Source organism: Camelus dromedarius, chromosome 15 (assembly GCF_036321535.1).
Source record: "Camelus dromedarius isolate mCamDro1 chromosome 15, mCamDro1.pat, whole genome shotgun sequence".
Lineage (NCBI taxonomy): Eukaryota > Metazoa > Chordata > Mammalia > Artiodactyla > Camelidae > Camelus > Camelus dromedarius.
In genome coordinates, this window is record NC_087450.1 from 29,379,305 (window position 1) to 29,400,197 (window position 20,893).

Consider the following 20,893-nt stretch of genomic DNA (forward strand, 5'->3'; position numbering starts at 1 on the left):
GCATCATCTTTCTGTTCTCCTGGCCTCTTAAGCTGACTGAATCACTCATAACTTAGCTTTCAAAATCATTTTGTCAAAACAATGGTGGCTTTATTCCCACTCTGCATATTGTTCTCCAACTACTTGGTGATTGTTAACTTTGTGTCTCTATCTGGTTACTATGCTTCCTAAGGCAGCAAGTATGTCTTATATTTTTCTGTGTTCTTCACTGCACATAGAAAACACTCAATACTCATTGATCTCATTGACTAATCCTTTAACTCATCCATTTGTTCAATCAACAGTATTTTTTGAGGACCAACCATGTGCTGTCCTTTCTGCCAGGGTTACAGCTTGTAAGCAAGTTTCTGCTGTCATGAAACTGATTTTAATAGTTAAGGAATAAGGAAGAACCCCAAGATACTTTCATTTGGATGATGGTTGCAAAACTATGGACTCCAAACTGACTAACTTTCCAGCGGTAGCAGGGCCTAAACTGCCCTTTGTCCAAAAAGAATTTTCAGCCCATTCTGCTGCTTAACAGTAGGCAAACTAAAAGAAAAGGAAAAACAGAACAGGTCCAGCAGGTGTGAATTCTTTCTGATTGTTCTCCCCTTCAGTGAAGTGCGTACTTCAAAAGCCAAGTTCAAAATCCTGGGATGGGAGGAGATTCAGTTTCCCTTTGAATTTCCCTCTGACACCTGTACTTCTTCCCATTACTTTCCCTCAGACATACACGATTTTGTATACTACATACATATATGTGTGTACACATGTATATCTGTGTGTATATATGTACATACATAGACATATATGAACACACATGTGTATATGTATATATGTGTGTACACGTGTGTGTGTGTACAATGCAGTTACTTTCTCTTCCCCCTGCTTTATAGTGTTTCTAGGGAGACTTTTATTTTTAAAGCAGTAATCACCCTGGTGTCCTTTACCCTCTAGCGTGATTTCTCAAAGGCAGGGCAGTGCCAAAGCTGTAAACCTTTGCCTTTATGATTCTCTTTTTGATGTTGGAGCTTTCTCACCACCTGCTCTTTTGTCTAAGCAATTCCCAGAAGCCTAGGAATTTGGCTACTTCTTAACCATTGTTATTTATTTCATCAATAGTGTTGAAGTGGAAAATTTTGTATTACTGTGACAACAGTAACATTAATTTTCAAAGTAGATGTTTTCCTGGCTTTTTTTGTTTTGACACAATAATCCTGGACTGAAAAGAGGACTAAATACATTTGCCCCAGGCCAGCTGCCCAAGCTTTATAATGCATATAGTATAAAAATGCTAACACTCTGCCCTTAAAAATTAACTACAGTGCAAAATGGTGCAATGCTGCAGATAATGGTAGAAATTAATTAATTGATAGATACATAGATACAGGTACTTTCAGAATGAGGAAAAAAGTGTAAAAGTCACAGAGTCTAAGTTCAATAAATACAAAATCACCCCCGTATCCCAGTGCTGCTACCAGGCCAACATATAGTGAGCACAATACTTGTTGAATGAATGAATTCAGTTCACTCCTTCTATCTACCACTCCTAGATCCCTAATAATCAAAAGAGTAGATTATCTCTGAAGATAAGGAAACAAGTTATGAATATAAAAAATAACAAGATAATAACAAATCATGAATCTTTTTAAAATAGTATCACTGTTGTCAAAGTTTAGAGCTGTAAGCCAAGGCTCATGTAAATAATTGTTCACTCACTCTCTGTACATCATTTGAGTAATCCGATTACAGACAGATGGGAAGATGAAAGTCTCCAAAAACGTAACCAGGAGTATTTTTCTTGTAGAAATGCACAGACATTCTAAATACGTCCAAGGTTTGCTCTAGGTGATCCATCCTTGATACTCAAAGAATGCTGTCAGAGGTGTTACTGCTTCAGGGTGGGGCTGAGTGTCTTTGAAGAAATATGCATTAATGGGTTTTTGTGTGGGTGATTGTTTTTATTTGTCCAAGTAGAAAGGGCACATGAGAAGCAGATGGTTGTCATTCGGCACAGAGTGGCTCCAGATGACTGTACTGTTCCCAAGTTGAACTCTGAGGAAGCTCAAACCAAGTTGGCTGTGGACAGACAATCAATGAAACTGTGGGTAACAGTGGATCTTTCCCACATGTACTCTGACCTGAACTTTATGCTGCAGTATCTCTTTGTTTAGAGAGATTTGTTTACCTCTGGAGATTTTTGAAACAGTTCAAAGCCCTCAAGGACTAAAAGATTCTAGTCAAACGAGTACAGTTCATATCTTTTTTTCATACAGAAGTAACAGAAAATACTGAAATTCCTTACGTTTTCTCTTTATTCATACAAATGGAACAACAGTAATGCAGTGACCCTGTAGAGCCTTAGGCTGAGTTAAACAGTTGGTTTTATCAAAGCATTTTCTCTTAGATCACTGTGGGGCGGGGGAGCATATTTTTACCCCTGAAAGATATGATAGCTTACAACCCTTGAAGTAAGTATAGGACAATTAATTCTATGTTAATATGTTTCTACTGACCTGTGAACTCAAGATATCATTTTCTCATATAACATTTTTTTAATTGGAGTATAGTCAGTTACAATGTGTCGATTTCTGGTGTACAGTATAATGTCCCAGTCATATGTGTGTGTGTGTGTATATATATATATATATTCATTTTCATATTCTTTTTCATTAAAGGTTATTACAAAATATTGAATATAGTTCCCTGTACTATGCAGAAGAAATTTTTTAAAATCTATTTTTGTATATTGTGGTTAACATTTGTAAATCTCAAATTCCCAAATTTATCCCTTCCCACCTCCTTTCCCCTAGTAACCATAAGATTGTCTACTGTGACTGCGACACTAATGAACTCATCTACAAAACAGAAACAGACTCGCAGTCATGTAACATATTTGAAACAGCCAGCTTGCCTATTTCCACAGCCCACAAAACTAGAATATTCTTTCTAATTTGTCTAACAAGTGAGTGGAGCTCAAAGTTTGGGGACAAGAAGAATTTGAAGCCTGGTGAGATATAATACACCATAATGCACATTGACTACTGAGTTATATGGGAGATCAGTAAAAAAAAATAAAGAAATAAATATCTGTGTATACTTAAATGATAAGTCTCACTATATTTACCCCTACTTCTTGAGTTATGTTGAATCATACTCATTCATTTATTTAACAAATATTTATCAAGCTTCTGCTATGTGCTAAGTCTGATATAGGCACTGGGAACATAATAGTGATTAAAACAGATAGAAATTGTGTAACTTATACTCTAGTGTATTTAAGGATAATGATTCAGTGTATGAGCCACATTCACAGAATTAGTTCCAACATTGCTCCAACTGATTATTTTAGTCTGTCCCAACCACTCTTGGCTCTCAGTTGTTCTTCAGTTCCTTTTCTGCCTGATCACTTTAGTTTGGCACATTGATTGACAAACTTTCACATTGTTCTTCATATTCTATACTTTGTTCTTAGTCTTTCAAAAACTGTCTTTCCCTTCTGATATGCCTCCCCTGAGAACAAATGCCCCAGTGATAATCCTCCTGGTGTACAACTCCCAGAGCCTACCATAATTCTGTACAGCTCATACCAGAGATGTCCTAAGCCATGAGCAGATACTAGACAGTAGACCTGTGTTTTGTTCTTAGTTGCAGAGTGCATGGTTATGCACAATGAGGAATATTTCTGAGCAGAGCTTCTTACTTGGCCCAGTGGAAGCTGAAAATAAACAAGGTAGTACCTGGGCAAAATTAAGAATCAGATAAAGATGACTCTACCATCCTAAACTCCTGTTTTCTTTCCCTTTTTCCACTTAGTAAATTTTCTACCTTTTAAAATACTGCGTTAGTCACTTTAGAGGCCAACAACAACAACAAAAGTCCCTCCTTTGACTTGTCCCTCCTGTCCTCACAGAAGGAACCCTGGCTGCAGCAATTAGAGGACTGATCCCTAAGAGCTACCAGGAGTGGGAAAAAGTGCCTCAGGAGTTCCTTCCCTGCACGCTTAACTCTAAGTCTTCTTTCATTATTCTATGCTCTAAGCCTCCCAGACACCAAGATCTAGAGCAACTACCCTCTGTTTCTATATAATGGAGTGATAACTAGCATTAGTTGAGGGCTTAGTATGTGCTAGGCTCATACTAAGTACTTTACATGTATTATCCTTTTAATTCTTCCAACCTGATGAGACAGGTACTGTTATCACCACAGAATAAGCTCTGAATGCACATTTCTTTTACTGCTAGGCAGGAATGTAGCACAGAATTTTGACTCTGGGGGTTGAGGTTCAAAAGAGAGAAAGCATTTAGTAATTGGTTATGCACTGCTGTATATGTCCAAAAGTTACCTCAAACTTAGCAGCTTAAAACAGCAAACATTTCTCATTTCCTACTCTCTGAAGGTCAGGAATCTGGGAGCAGCTTAGAGGGATGGTTCTGGCTTAGGGACTCATGAGGTTGCAGTCTAGATGATGGCCAGGGCTGCAGTCATCTGAAGGCTTGACTGAGACTGGAGGAGCTACTTCCAGGATGGCTGAAGGTAGCTGACATACATGGTTCTTGGCAAGAAGCCTCAGTTCCTTGCCTCATTAGTCTCTTCACAACGCTGTCTTAAGCTATGGCAGCTGGCATCCTCCAGAAAGGCTGATTCAAGAAAGAGCAAGGCGGAAGCCACAATGTTTTTTTAAAACCTAGCCTCAGAAGTGACATTCCATCACTTCTACCATCGATTCATCACATAGACCTACTCTGGGTACAATGTAGGAAAGGATTACACAAGGATATGAATACCTGGAGGTGTGGATCATTGAGGGGCCACCTTGGGGTTGACTGCCACATCTTTTAAAGCTAAAAATCACAAACCAGCTCTCTTCCATATTAAGAAAACAAAGTCTTGGAGTGTCTCTGGTTGTCTGGCACTATCTGGCCTTAACGATTAGGTGTTGTACAAGTGCTGGGCTTGCTGGAAGTGGTCTCTGCCCACTCAGGATTGGGGCTGTCAGTTGTCTTTGCTGTGTAAATGAGATACCCAACAAAGGATTATTATATTAGTTATTATTTTAGCAGAAGTCAGGCCTGTACCACTGTCAGCTGGCCATGTCAAGGGCTTGTGATTCCCATTTTATAGGCTTTGGGAATTGAGACATTTGGTTAAGGTAATACTGCTAGTCAAGGAGGCAAATATTCCAGTTCAGGCTGTCAGACCGCAGATGGCACCTTCATAATCAGAACCTCAGAGGGTTGGCCATGTTCTCATAGTTCCTTCCAGCCACCATTCCAAACCCAAGGAATAGAGAGAGGAGGAGCTAGGACAGGAAATGGGGTGCAGCCAGAGTGCTACTTAAGATTCCAATGAGGATGTATATGGTGGCAACCTAGAAGACTGGAGGCAATGTATACGGTTAGATCAGAACACCCAGGCCTGGAGATGAAATCAGAGACTTGAAGAAAAGGATCTGCTTCTAACAGGCTGATTGAGGATCTTTGTTCTCTAATAATGTATGAAAATGACGTAAGAAATCCAGTGTTAAGTTTTATTTACAAACCAGAAATAGACTCACAGACATGAAAAACTATGGTTACCAGCAGGGAAAGGTGGCAGAGGGATAGATTAGAAGTTTGGGATTAATAGATACACATTACTATATATAAATAGATAAACAACAAGGACCTACTATACAGCACAGGGAACTATATTCAATTTCTTGTAATAATATATAATGAAAAAGAATCTGAAAAAAATATGTATGTGTGTGTGTGTGTGTATTGCTTTGCTGTACACCTGAAACTAACATTGTATATTGACTACACTTCAATAAAAAAATAAGAATAATAAAGGGGGGCGGGGAATAAATCCAGTATTAGTAAAAAAGTATCACAAGTATGCTTATTGTTAGTGCTGAATAATTAACAGATTGAAAGGAAAAGATACAGACACTTACCTTGGCAAGGTAAAAGGAAGTATTTGTCACTTGTGTCTAGCTAATATAATTGCATTAAGGAATAAATGCAAAGAAACCATGGGTTCTGAAATGCAGCTAGGAGATGCTAAGAAATTCTCTTGGGCTGGCTCTGTCCTACCTTCTGCTTCCAAACACCAAATAGAAAGTAGCTATTCCTTTTGAAAAATGATGTTTTCCTTGGAGATCCCATGGATGCTGACCCAGAAGAGTGCAAGCATACAAGAATTCTGTTAGAGATGATGTCAAATTAAGAAGCTCATATGTGACTTCCTTGTTTGCAAAGCCTTCCTTGATTTTACCATGGTAATCCAAGCACTCTCTCTTCCTCTTTTCCCCAAATGGGAGTTTGGATTAAGGATTAGGAAGGAAAGGACATTGAAAACAAGAGCACTAGGGGAGGACATGCACTGGGAGTGTTGCTGAGAAAAGGAAAATAAGAATTACTCGGTTCTTAGTCACCCGACTAAAAAGAAGTTTTGATAAGAGACAAAAAGCGTAATATAAGCAAGATTTTTACTAGTGAAGTAAAAAAAATAGTGAAAGATGGTACCCTCCCGAGAACTGGGAGCAGGTCAATCCAAGAGAGCAAAAATGGCGCCATTCCTTTTTTTCTCCTGTTTTTATATCCTGGTTTCATGATTGATTGATTGATTGATTGATTGACAACCCAGATTCCCTGCGCTCTGGCATGCCCATCCCCTTTTGGGCAGGTTCACTGGGTCAAGTTATACCAGGTCCCCTTCCCATGCGCAGCTGCAGCACTTTGGTTTTAACTGGCTTCTTTTACTGGCCCTCATTAAGAGAAAGTGAAAATTAGTGGAGTTCCTTTTCCTGAATGCAGACATACTGTTACTTTCTGGGCTGTTTCTTTTCCCTTCCTCTCCCCCTGCCCAGTGCTCATTTCTGTCTAAACTGCCTAACAGGAGGAGGGTTGCTGGAGACTCTACAGCTCTCTTCTCAGATAGATTCTCTATGATCTAACTCCTCAAACCTCTTTTCTGCTTACCACAGGTCTGAGAAATTCAGCTTTCTTTTCTTTCCTGAGCTGTTAGCACCTACTCTATTTCTTGGTTCTCGTTTTCCTCCAAGAGTGGATGTGGAATGGGATGTATCCCTGTCTTGTTGTGTACCAAAATAAGTACACAGGCCCTTTCGTTTTAAGGGCTTTATGAGGGGCACCATGAGGAAACAAAAGGGGATAAAAAATTAACATGAGGAAGTTATGAAGTCTCAAAAGAACTCACATGGTGTCCAACTTTATCCTTATCTGGTACCCAGAAGTGTTGATGGCTCCTTTTCTGCTCCTGAGGGTGAAGCTCTCATCAGAGCTCCTCCTTTCTGCACCTCTTCCCTCCCTTATCTTTTCCCACAGACCCACCCCTCCTTCCCTGAGGGCTTGTCTTTCAAGATATGTAAGTACAGTTGGGTGTGGACATGTAGACTTACATATACTCCCAGAGTCAAGGAATCATTTACTGTCAGAGTCACTTCAAGGTTGCTGTCTTCATCTCTCTTAATGACTCCTTCATGCCACCTCAGGAGTTCTTCACTAAGAGCTAAGAGCATGAAAACTGCAATTGAGGAGAAGGGACATGGGGAGAGGCAAAGATGTAGGCTTTGAGAAGGCACCAAAGACACACCATAGCAACTTTGCGGAGGGTCCTTGATTGCTGGTGTGGGTGCTAGGACATCATCTCTAGGGGAAGCATGTAATAGCCTGCTCTAAGTGGATGTACTCTGTAAATGTAAGCATCGACACTGCAGATATTAAAGGGTGTGAATCAGAGGAATTCAGCCTGGCATAACCAGGAAGCCAGTGCTTTGCAGGATAGACCAGTGACTCACCACAATTTGATCCTATCACATACAAGGACAAAACTTGACAGCCTTGATTAGCTAAATGGGAATCAAAAATACAAGTCGTTTTTTATAGTAGGAGAGAGAGTGCATTTAAAGTTAACTCTTTAAAATGTCTCCAATTTTTGGGTGCTTAATACATTCAACAAGAATTTCAACAAAGTGTAGAAACTGGAATATTGATGTTACTTCAAAGGACTTGGAAGTAAAGTAACTTAGGTGTGGTTAAATCTTTAGTGATACGAAATATACTTTATGTGAACAACTTATTGAAGGTTGCTCATATACCTTATTTTCTTATTTACATTTGAATAACATGGTCATTCTGTTGAGTGTCTCTTGACATCAGCAGTGATAACTGAGACTGTTCTCCTCAGTACCCTGGATTTCTTGCTTCTTCCATTGGGGCAGTTACATTCTGCATCCAGCCCTTGGGGAGGAAACAGGCAAGCTCAGGGACCAAATGGGTTCATAATAATTGGTGAACCACATTGAAAGCATTATATATAAATAATTATATATCTTTATTTAATATGGGACACATTTTTATGAGATAAAACTTATATGATATGTATAAAAAATTAATCTTAAACTTGAAAAAAAAATAACCCTACATTGGAAAAGGTAGCTGATGACACAGTAGTTTGGAGAAGTTAAAAAAAAAAAAAAAAAAGCAACTGCAAAAGAAAACCCACTGAAGGATTTTGAGAAACTCCAGATGGACTTGAACATGTTGATGGAGGCAGTGGGCAGCAATATGACAGATTAGGTCTGACTTCAGTATCTGTAATTTTCAAAAGGAAGTTTGAAATTCCCAGATAAGCTAAATTTGGTGAAAGAAGAGAAAAACTCTAGAATACATAATTCTGTCTCCATGGGTTTTGAAGAACTATTTATGAGTATGGAACAGCCTAAGGGCTGCATGGGAGCAGTGGACTTGTTGCTCTGTCCAAGACAGGTGGACCTTCTGTTCTCATCCAGCCATATAGAAGTGGTTATGATTTCTTGGATGCTCCATCCTGTGACCTGTACCCTCACAGTCCCCTACATCCCTTTCCCTCTCTTAACCCTCTTGGGTTCTCATAGCACTATATACTTTCCTTCTGTGGCAGTTAACACAATTTGTAATTAGATACTCGATAATTTGGTTGTCTGACTTCATCAATACTGCAAACTTCAAGAACAGGGACAAACTGAAGAAGTATTTTTGTTCAGGAATGTATCCCCAGTACCTACCTAGTACAAGGTACCTAGTGGTAATCAATAAATATTTTTGAACAAATGAATTAATTATTCTTTTTTTCTCTGCTTGGAATGTCTTCTTTCTTCCTATTTGGCTGATGATCTCATATTTATGATTTTCAAAACCCAGCTTGTATCACCACTCCAAAATACTGCTCCTGCAGAGGAAATTACAGCCTCCTTTCTCTCTACATCTTCTAAGCATCTGCATTGCTGTACTAAAAACACTGCCCTGCAGTTGTTTACATGGGTCTCTTGACAATAGACTGTGAGCTCCTTGAGGTCAGTAACTGGGTATTGTTCATCTTTTTATTCCCAGTATCCAGTGGCATATAGCAGGTGCTCATAGATGTTTGGGGAGGAAAAGAGATAATAAATGAACCTTGTGTTTTCTAGCTACCATCTAAGGAGAAGCCCATTTAGGGGCAGTGGTGACCTATAGTGTTAATAGTTCTGTGAATATGCAGGACACCAATGATGCCCTGGGGAACGTTGGTGTTTCTTCCCCTTCCTTTAGACTCTTGCCACTTTTCTCCTCATTCCTCCCAAATAGAGTTTCCCAGACCACTGTGAGGCAAGTCCATGATGCAAATAGGGATAGTCAAAGAATTTTGCTAGATATTTTCTTCCAATGTTTGAGTGATAGCTAGCAGTTCTTTCCTCTTTGATGGTGCTAATGTCAAGGGATGAGCACAAGCCATTCTTTACCACTTGCTGAATGTAGCTGTCTCTAGAGAGAGTCCTGAAAGGATCAAGTGCCTAGTTCTAGTAAGATCCAGACATCATTGTCCTTTCAGTGATTTGCTTATGTAACCAAGTACATTCCCGTTTGGCCTAAACTAGCTGATGTCATAAGGCTTACTAACTGTTAAGAGGCAGAGCTCAGTTTCTCTTCCACTTTTGGTCCTCTTTCCCTGTGCAGCCCCAAGCCTCTCCTCTAATAACTTCTTGAACAAATAATAAAGAATATCTGTGAGATAAAAGAAAATAGGTATATTGGTCTCTGCCTCCAGTTTCTGGCACAGAGTTCCTAAAATGCTTTAATTTCTTAGGTGATAATAATAATACAAGGAACATCTTTTGTTCTAATATTTGGTCTTTGACCTTGGTTCCTGCCAGAGATTTCCTAAATCCCTAGGAAGTTTTAACTTTTGATGGTCTCCTGGATGGGGACTGTTCACCAGAAAGACTAAGCCATGATTAGAAGCTTGGAATTTCCCATTCAGAAAGGGGAGTGGGTCTAGAAATGGAGTTTATGATTGATCATACCTATATGATGAAGTCTCCATAAAAATCCCAGAAGTATGGAGTTTTGAGAGTTTCCAGGTCAGTGAGCACATGCACATACCAGGAGGGTGGTGTACTCCAACTCTATGGGGACAGAAGCTTCTGCTTTTCGGACCCTCCTAGACCCTGTGTATATCTTCATCTAGCAGTTCATCTGTATCTTTTACCATATTCTTTAATAAACTGTTAAACTTAAATTAGTGTCTCCCTTAGTTCTGTGAGCCACTCTAGCAAATAATCGAATCCAAGGGGGAGGAGGTCAATCTCCAATTTGTAGCCAAGTTGTAGGGACCTACTATTGTGATTAGCATCTGAAGTAGGGGGCAATCTAGTGGCACTGAGCCCTTAACCTGTGGTGTTTGATACTATCACAGGTAGATAGTGTCAGAATTGAGTTAAATTGTAGGACTAGTATCACAGAATTGCTTGGTGTGGTTGGGGTGGGGGGAATCCCACACATCTGGCATCAGAAGTGTCATGAGTGTGGCAGCAGTGTGAGAGCAAAGGAGAAGCACAGGAGGAAGAACTTGGTTTTTGTTTCTTAACTACACTATCCAGTTGGAAGACTTCCAGTTTTAAGATGACAAAATGAAGATGGTTCTGCTCCTTCTTTTCTCTCAAAAATTGCCCTAAAAGAATAAGAACAAGAATAAGAAACATAGAGTTTATCTTGAGTAAACTAGGAGACCACTGTGACTCTGAACCAGAGGAAGAAGGTCAAACTGAAGTTCTTGTGCAGGGCCATGTTAATCAAAAGGAGCTGATTCATCCCCTGCATCTTTAGAAAGGCTCAGGAATGGTGGCACCAAGTACCTGGGAGGCAGAAGCAAGGTACGGGAGTTGAATAGGGACTGTTTAAGAGTGTGTAAGGAATGGCTAGACATCTAGGTTTCCACCCATCGCTATAGTGGCTATGTTTTCCTCACCCTCAAACATGAGAGTGGGGTCTCTGGAGAAGCTGAGATAGAAACCAGTATAGAGAGGAGCTTGGAGTGAGGCACTACAGTCTGAAAAGAGGGAAGTGAAGACCTAGTACCAGCTTCTAACGGCACTCCCTCTCTCCTCTCCACCTGTAGGAGAAACTGAACACCATCAGAAAAGAGACCTACCTATGCTAAAATTTAGGGATACCAAATGAAAAAGTTGGCTAGACATCTGCTCATATTACAGTTCACCAGAAGATAAGCCCACCTTCATATGAACAGTTCCAAGCAGCTTTAAAGTATCTCATTTTAAGTTATAAATGGATAAACAAAGATCACTGTAGAGCTGAGGAAAACCTCCAATGTGGAATTTAGAAACCAGAGCAATAAAAAAGGGGGGGGGGAATCTTTTCAGAGAGAAAAAAAATATCATTCCAAAGGATTGGGAAATAGAGTAACACCAGACTTCTCAACAATGACATTGACAGCCAGAAGCTAATGGAGTGATGCCACTAAAAGTCTGAATAAAACTTATTTTCAAACCTAGAATTCAACACCCACCTACCCAAACAAACCATTGATTATGTGGGAGGATAGGGCATACACATTTTCATTCGTGCAAAATCTCAAAAAGATGTTCCTTCACATATCCTTTCTCAAGAAATTACTGGATAATACAGTCCACCAAACAAAGAAATAAACCACGATAGAACACAGTGGCTCCAGGGAACAAAGTATCCAACACAGGAGTGAGGCAAATGGTATCTCCAGGATAATGGCAAAAGGAAGTCCCAGAAGACCTCAGATAGACTAGGTGATGTGGTAGGCCTAGAAGTAACTGAAGTAAATTAAATGGGATGGAGGGCTCCAGGAAGGATGCTGTCAGGGGAACAAAACAGAACTACTAGATTATCTAACAGGTTTGGTTATGTGAAATTTATTAGGGAGAAGCATTTTATAGAATTGTTGGTAGCTATGTGGATACTTTGAATTTGTTCAATGAGATCTAAGCAAATGGAAAAACAGATGCAGTTATCAACTTAAAAAGAAACTAAAAGATATACAAAAAAGCAAATTCAGTCATCATACCCTTCTTGACTCATCAGCAAACAGTACTTTGTCATATTAATTAATACTGGATATGAGTTTAACCAAAAAAATATGATACAACTATCTTGGAAGGATGGAGGAAAGGGCAGGGGAAGAGTAAGAGTGATAATCATATAATGAAAGGAATTTAATAGATAATATTTAACTTGGTAAATAGAGAGAATCACATACCCAGAAACTTGAAGGCAAATTGAAACAATTGTAAAACGTAGAAAAAATTGTCTCTGGATGATAGAATGGTGGGGATGGGACAGGGCTGTTTCAAAATACTGCTGGATTTTTTAAAATAAGTGTTTTGATGCTACTTGACCTTTTAAATTATGTACATATATTGCCTTGATAAGTAAAAATTAGTTTAAAAATATCATATTGAAGTGACATCAAATTATTAGCTTGCTCAGTTGCCCACATGTGTTATTTTAGCTCTGCTCTTATGTTTGCAGGATTGAAGATGTGATCAGAGAGCGGGTCAGAGGACAGGTTATGAAATGCCTCGTCTTCCGAGCCAAAGAGCTCAGATTTTATTGTGCAGGGAATGGAAAGCCCTCAGGGATCTTAAAAAATTCAATAATAGATCAGACATGCTCTCTGAGCATTAGTTTCCTAGACTAGGTTGGCCTAGGAAGGATTATTCTGCCAATTTTTCCCCCCTCAACATTTTAACATGAAGATTTTCTAGTGTTTTATTAATTACTAATTTACAATTTTTATTTATTTTACTAGTATTTATCATATATTATTAAATAATTATAATTATTTAAATTTACTTTGAAAATTTTTCAGAAAAATTGATTTATACATTGAACATCCATATAACTACCTAGATTCTACAATTAACATTTTATTGTATTTGCCTCCTTACATAATGATCCATCTACCTATCTGTCCATCCATCAATCCATCTGATATTTTTCATAAACTGACAGACATCAATATACTTCATCTCTAAACACTTCAGCATGTATATCATTTATTAGAGGTTTTTTTAAACAGATCTTTTGGATAAAATCTGCATACAGTGGAATTCACAAATCTATAGTGTACCATTCCAGAATTCTGACAAATGCATAGGCCCTTATACATGCAAATGTAAAACCCACACTCTTTTCAATATATAGAACATTGTCATCACCCCAGAATGCTCCCTCATTATTCTGTACTTTTTAGTATCTTTGCAACCATAAAGTCCCAACAGGCCTGAGTGCCAACACTGAAGCCACTGCATGAATGCGGGGAGGAGTAAGAGTGGAATGTAGAGGTGGGGCTGTCAATGTAGCTACCCTCCTTGATGGAGTTCCAGGAAAATGAGAGGCATTGACAGAGTATGAGAGGTTCATCTTGGTAATATCTTGGTTAAAAATACCAGATAAAGCTTTAAGATCTACTGGTTGGCAAAGCCTACACTAGATAACCTCTAAGATCTCCTCCAGCTCTGATGTTACATCTTTGTTTCTGGGGTTTGGAAAGCTAATCTTGTTTTCAGTGAATTTCACAAGCGCTTATTAAGTACACAACTGTAATGACAGGCCCAAAAGGCCCATGGTACGTTAGCTACTACTAATGCCATCTGTTCTTGGGCAGAGTTAACCAGCTTTTGCTCTGGCTCAGGCTTTGGTTATATCTGTCTGATTTGTAACGTGGAGGTTGGTAAGTTGAAGAGCTTCTGTAATATACCATCCTTGACATCTGATGATGGCATCTTTTACCCACTTTACATAAAAATTATGCAGGGAATAATTGTCTTGTCATGGCCAATGATGGACATCTGTAGGATTGCTGGCTAGAGTTAGCATTTCAAGCACAGAACTTTTCTAAATGTGGAATTAAGTGATCTCGTAACTTATAGTCTCATGTTCTTTTTCAGACAAGACTTTTAAACACTTAGTAAAAACTATTTGGTAGAATTTAATCAAAACTCTCTCTGGCATGTCTACAAAACTGTGTATTATTTTCAGAATGGTGAAGATTCAGAAGTGCCTTCCCAAGAATGAAAGAAAAGACCCAGTCAGTCAGGCAGTGAGTTCTGAGCTGCTAGCTACAACCTCCTGGCCCTGGGCTAGGTGTATAGGGGATTCAGAATAACTGTAAGAATGACTCTTAGTTTTAAAGAGAAGACAGAGCTCACTCCAATTAGGCAAACACCCAGATGCTCAGTTGTGTGCTAATGTCTCTCCCCTGGGTTGGGGCAGGTCCCCTCTGCTACAGATCCTGCTCTTTCTCTATCACAACATTCTTCACTTGTACACCTGCTTTCCTAGTGTCAGTCTCTCTGCCAGAGTTAGTGAGTTCTGCCCAGTTCACTGTTGCATTCTTAGGACCTAGGCCACTGCCTGGCACAGAGTAGGACCCCAGTGGATGTTGAGTTAATGAGTAAAGTTATAAAAAGACATTTCTGTTAAATAAAGAGCTTTAAAATGCAAGTTGTATCAGGTTAGGTTTTTAAGACCTTTTCTTTACAACATAGATATACCATTCTTTGAAAGCTTTCCTTGATCCCTGACAGTTACTTTATCCCCATAAAGCCTGGTCCCACTTCTGTGCCTTGACCCTATTATGTCTTAAGCATCTATTATGCTATGTATCACTCTCTACTGTATCTTTTTGTTTTCTTGTCTGTATCCCCCACTAGACAGAGTATACCTTGAGGACATCTTTGCATTCTAGAGACAACAGATAGTGGCTAAATAAATAAAGTTCCTTTCCTTAAGTTATTAAAGCTGAATCCGTTTATTAAACATGCTGTAGGCAAGATTAACCAGAAGCAAGAATTTATAGTATTTTGATGAAATTTCCCTCAGTGAATATTTGTTGAAAACTGTTAAGGATAATTTATTCATTCATTGCAACTAGTGTTCCCAAAGGCCTCTAAGAGCTCATTTCCTGTTCTGAGTAAACTCTATCATCTTCTGAGTTCTAATCTTTATTTCACAGGAAAATGAAGCAGGTTCTCCCTGAATAGTGGTGGTGAGTCTCGCTGAGAGGACTGTTTTCCTTCTCTTCTTTGGTAGAGAAAATTATCAAGACTCTAGGATCTCTGAAGTTGACATATGAAGGCTAATAGTCTAGAACTAGTATTAGAAAATGGTAATTACCAGGGAGGTAATTATTTAACTGGGAAAGTAGATGCTTAAGTTACTTAAGAACATAAAAAAAAAATACTAGATTATGCCAATGCAGATGAAATTTGGTGCTACTGAAAGCCAAGGATTAAACACTTAGTTTTCCTCTTTTTTAAAAAAACTGAGGACACTCACCCCCAATCTGCTATCTTTGAGAGATTTCAATTAGGACATCAGTGCTGTCAGGTAACCCTTCTACCCGTTCTTAATATATTTATTTTCCTCATCTCTTAGATGACTATGTTACATTTTACGTTTCTTCTCAAACCTCCAACATCTCTGCCCCTTCTCACTCTCAGCTGAGGATCTTGCTTCATATTTTATGTAAAAAGCAGAAAGAAGCCATAAGAAGAAAAATTCCACACACTCCCACTGTCTACATCTACCCATCCACCTATGTCTATACCTCTAGATTCTGCCTGTCCTTTAGTTATGGATGAATTGTCTGCATTCCTAAGGCCAGCCTCTGCAGTTGGGCACCAGATTCCATTCCTCTTTTTCTCTCAGAGATATCCCCTCCTGTCTTGTATCATTGACTTTTCCCTCTCTACTGGATCATTTCCTCCACCATACGTAGTTATTTCTTCTATCTGAAAAAAACAAACTAAAACAAAAATAACTCTCCACCAACACTCAGTTATTTCTTCTCCATTTTGTTTGTATCTCTTCAGTTCCTCTCCTTTCCCCCTCTTTTTGCCTTTGTCTATATACCTTCATTTTATTTCTGTATTTAAAGAAGAAAATATAAAACAGAGAAAAATGGTCATAAATATGGCAATTCTTATCTGAGCATTTTAGAAAAGGTAATTAAGATGATGATAAGTAAATGTCAATTTTCCCCCCTAAATAGCTGAAATCTAAAATAAATAAATAATAAACATAGCTAAAACAGTCACCCCTCCATATCTGTGGGTTCTGCATCTGCAGGTTCAACCAACCATGGATCAAAAAGATTTTTAAAAAATTCCAGAAAGTTTCAAAAAGCAAAACTTGAATTTACTGCATGCTGGCAACCATTTACTTAGCATTTACATTGTATTAGGTATTATAAGTAATCTAGAGATTAATTAAAGTATATGGGTAGATTATATGTGAATTCTGCATCATTTTATGTAGGGGACTTCAACATCTGTGGAGGTTGGTATCGGCAGAGGGTCCTGGAACCAAGGGGCAACTGTACTTATTAAGGACTTATATATACTAGACCTTTACTTATTTCCTTTAATTTTTACAACAACTCCATTTGGAAACTACTTACATACCTCTTTTTATAGATAAGGGAATCAAGGCATAGAAAATTCAAGTAGTTAAAACCTACTCAGATGCCCTGCAGCCAAGCACACCCCCCACCACTACAACCAAGCAGCTCTTGAGAAGGTCACTACTGACCTCCACACTGCTAAGTCCAATGGTCCAATCTCCACCCTCATCTATCTTGATCTGTCATCAGAATGACACAATTGCTTACTCCTTCCTCTTCAAAACATGTCTTTTCACTTGACTTCAGGGACTCTCTTGGTTTTCCTTTTATCTATGTGCCAGTTCTTTCTCAGTCTTCTTTGCTGGTTCCGCCTCATTTCCTTTTTGACTTTTGACTATTGGAGTACCCCCAAATAACCCATGGCTAAGGTATTAGACATCTAAATTTCACACTCACTCCCTTGGGAATGTCATCCAGTGTCGTAGCTTTGAACCAATATACTCTGAGAACTTCCAATTTATGTCATTAGCTGTATTTCTTCCCTGAACTCTGGACCTTAATATACAGCAACTAGTTGATATTTCTACATATATCTAATAAGAATCTTTAACCTGATGTGTCCAAAGTCAAATGTCTAATTCCCCACCTAATCCCACCCCAAACCTGCTCTTCCTACAGTCTTCCTACCTTAGTAAATGGCAGCTCTTTGCTTCTAGTTGTTTAGGCCAACAACTTGGGAATCACTCATAACTATTTTGCTTTCTGTCACACCTGATATCCAACCTATCAGTAAATCATACTGATTTCACCTTCAAAATATATCTAGAATATGATGACTTCAACTGCTGTTGTCCAGTCTAAGCCACCATCAGTTTCTTCTGGATTATGACAATAGTCTTCTAATTGGTGACACCATTTCCACCCTTGCCTCTTCGAGTCTTCTCAACAGAGCAGACAAAACGATCCCTTTAAGATCTAAGTCAAGTCATGTCATTCCTGTACTCAGAGCCCTCTTGTGTCTTCCATCTCACATACTGAGCATCCTTATCATGGCCTCAGACACCCTACATGATGGAAGCACTGTCCTCCTTCCAACCCCTGTCATTTCCTCTCCCAGTACTCTTCCCCTCCCTCCTCCCACTTCAGCCACGTTGTTCTCCTAACACATGTGGCACATTCTCCCCTCAAGAACTTTGCACTTGCTATTCCCTTGGCCTCCACCTCTTACCACAGGGCTTCTCCTCTCCTTATTTTCAGTCCTGTGCTCAAATGTCAATCTATTAGTCAGGACTTCTCTAGCCACCATATAAAAATTAGTGACAGTTTTTCCCTCATCCCAACTTCCCTTTCTTTTTCTTCTGCTATACCGGTCTCCAGAACATTGACCATACTCTGATATACTATGTATTTACTTGTCTGTGTATATTCACTAAGTGTCATGACAGAGGGACCAAAGGGACTTTATCTTGTTCACCTCCTTATTTCCAGCACATAGAACTGTGCTTGGCATCTCGTATTTAATAAACACCAATTGGATAAATAACACATGAATTGTAGCTTTATTACTATGAAATATGCTATTACTAATATTGTTATGATGGTTCAGATTTTTCCTTCTTTAGCTAGCTAACTTCTGTTTACCCTTCAAGAATCTACTTAGGAATTCCAAATTCTAAAAAGCTTTCCCTTCATCTCCAAGGCTGTGTTAGGTGCCCCTTCTCCAAGCTCCAGAGGTAATCTAAGCATTTGTCTATCACAGCCTTGGTTATATGATAATGTCTGTTTACCTAGGGCACTTCCCCATTGCTGGACTGTGATCAGGGCATGGTATCTTTTGACTGAGTCTCCCAAGTCTCAAACAATGTTTGGCACAAGTTAAATAGCCTACAAATGTTTGAAGGAAGGTAGGAGGGAGACATCCAGGAAGAAAGGAAAGAAGTATAAGGAGGAGAATGGTGGAAGATAAGCTGCAGTTCTTATTCCTAATTTTAAAAAGAGTCCTTTACAAAGTCAATTAACACACTTCAGAAATATTGCATACTTCCTTTTAAAAAAATTGTAGTAAAGTTCATAGAATAAAAAACTTACCATCTTAAAAGTTTAGTGGCATTAAGTACATTTACATTTTTGTGCAACATCTCCAGAACTCTTTTCATCTTGTAAAACTGAATCTCTGTACATATTAAACACTAACTCCCCAGTTCGCCTTTACCCTAGCACTTGTGGCAGTCACCACTCTGTTTTGTGTCTCTAAGAATTTCAGTATTCTAGGTATCTCATATAAGGGGAATCATACAGTGTTTGTCCTTTTATGACTGGAGTATTTCACTTAGCATGTCTTCAAGGTTTATCTATGTTGTTGCATGTGTCAGAATTTAATTCCTTCTTAAGACTGAATAATATTCCACTGTACGTATGTGCCACATTTGTTTATCCATTCATCTATTGATGGACATTTGGGTTGTTTCTTCCTTTTAGCTACTGTGAATAATGTTGCTGTGAACATGGGTTCAACTCTTCACTTTCATTTCTTTTGGGTATATACCCAGAAGTGAAATTGCTGAATCATATGGTAAGTCTATTTTTAAATTTTAGGGGACTGCTATACTGTTTTCAGTGCAGTTGTATCATTTTCTATTTCCACAGATATTATGCACAAGGGTTATAATTTCTCCACATCCTCTCCAACACACTTTTTTCCTTTCTTTCTTCCTTCCTTTCCTTTTTTCTTTTTTTTTTCTTTCTTTTCTTTTCTTTCTTTCTTTCTTTCTTTTTTTTTTTTTTTTTTTTTTTTTTGATAGTAGCCATCCTAATGGGTGTGCGGTGCTGCAGATTACCTTTTAAAATCTAAGTACATCTGCAAATACATTTAAGCCCCAAATTGTGGGTCTTTAGCCTGAAAGGCAGCCAGTGGTGCTGAAGTGAGCTTCTGGAATTTATTCACCGGCTATATAGACTCTTCTCTCTCCATCTGCTCGCTCCTAGCAGAGCCCCACCAACCACTGGTGAGCAACTTCCATGGTGTAAATTCTTGCAGTTCCTGGCACCCAGCTGCTCAGCAGTATGAAATATACACTGCAAACCGTACTCTCCTCTTTTCTCCTGGAGCTGCAGTGCATTCTCTCTGCTAGGCTCTCCAGACTCCTTACAGGTCCAGCTCCTCCTTAAGATTCCATAGTTCACAAAAGGCAACTGAGGGAGCTATACAAGGTTTACTTTCAGGAAAGAGGTAGCACAAAAATAATAAGCAATCTGAGTGAGTTGTAAAATAAGAGTGGGGACAGATTCTGAAGATTTCTTGTAGTGCTGGCAACAAGGCTGAGTGAGGGAACACCTGGCAGGCCCCTTCCCCCAGCCACACTCCCCATCAAATCATCACCCCTGGAGTCCAATTCTGTTCTTAGGGAGCTTCTGAGTGGATCATTTCCCCCATATTGCAGAGAATTCTAAAAATATTTCCCAAAACTTATGTACAGGCAAATAGAAGGGAACCTATGATTTAAACATTTTAATTTCACAATTAACTGTTACTCTGGGCAAGTCAGTAAACCTCACTACGCCTGTTTTCTCAGCTATGAAATGAAACTATTGGACTAGGAAGTCTTTAGGGCCCTGCCAGCTCAAAAAAATTTCAACTCCAGGACTTCGGATGATCCAAAAAACATTTCCTTTTAGTTTTAGAAATTATACACACACACACACACACACACACACACACACACATAAAATATAGATGTTATATATATAAAATCTCAGATATATTCACCCCATAAAGGTTTTGCATAGTCTATGTTTAAATAAGTTGGTGTTTTCTAAATATAACTTAGAACAGGTCACTTGGGGCTATTCTGGCTGAATTTCAAGGAAACAGCAATCCACCTAGTGGATAATTCACATATGGTCAAGAACTGGAAGGCTCCAACCAGTTTTTAATAGGCCTGAGAGTTAAAGAAATTCTGTCTTATTATTCTCTCAGCGGCAACCTCAGTGTTGAGTAAATCTCCGCAAACTCAGAATTGGATGTTTGTTGCTGTTTTTTCTCTGCCAGGTAATTGTAAATGTGTGTGTCTGCATTTACAGAGAGCTATGACTTCTCAGTCATTTGCCCTCATACACACCACCACCTCCAAATGTTTCTTTTCTGAAAGCACACACAAAAATGTTACTGAGTTAAATTTAAATATGAAATGCTGCCTCAGAAACAAACATATCA

At 38.8% G+C, this 20,893-nt stretch overlaps 1 long non-coding RNA gene across 3 annotated transcripts in view; it reads left to right on the forward strand.

Moving 5' to 3' along the window:
• LOC105092355 (uncharacterized) overlaps positions 1–20,893 on the forward strand; it is a 286,171-nt gene that overhangs the window by 32,366 nt on the left and 232,912 nt on the right. For all 3 annotated transcript variants that reach the window (XR_010384187.1, XR_010384188.1, XR_010384190.1), the window contains exon 3: positions 19,159–19,252. This is a non-coding gene — a long non-coding RNA (uncharacterized LOC105092355). The remainder of the gene's footprint in view (positions 1–19,158; positions 19,253–20,893) is intronic.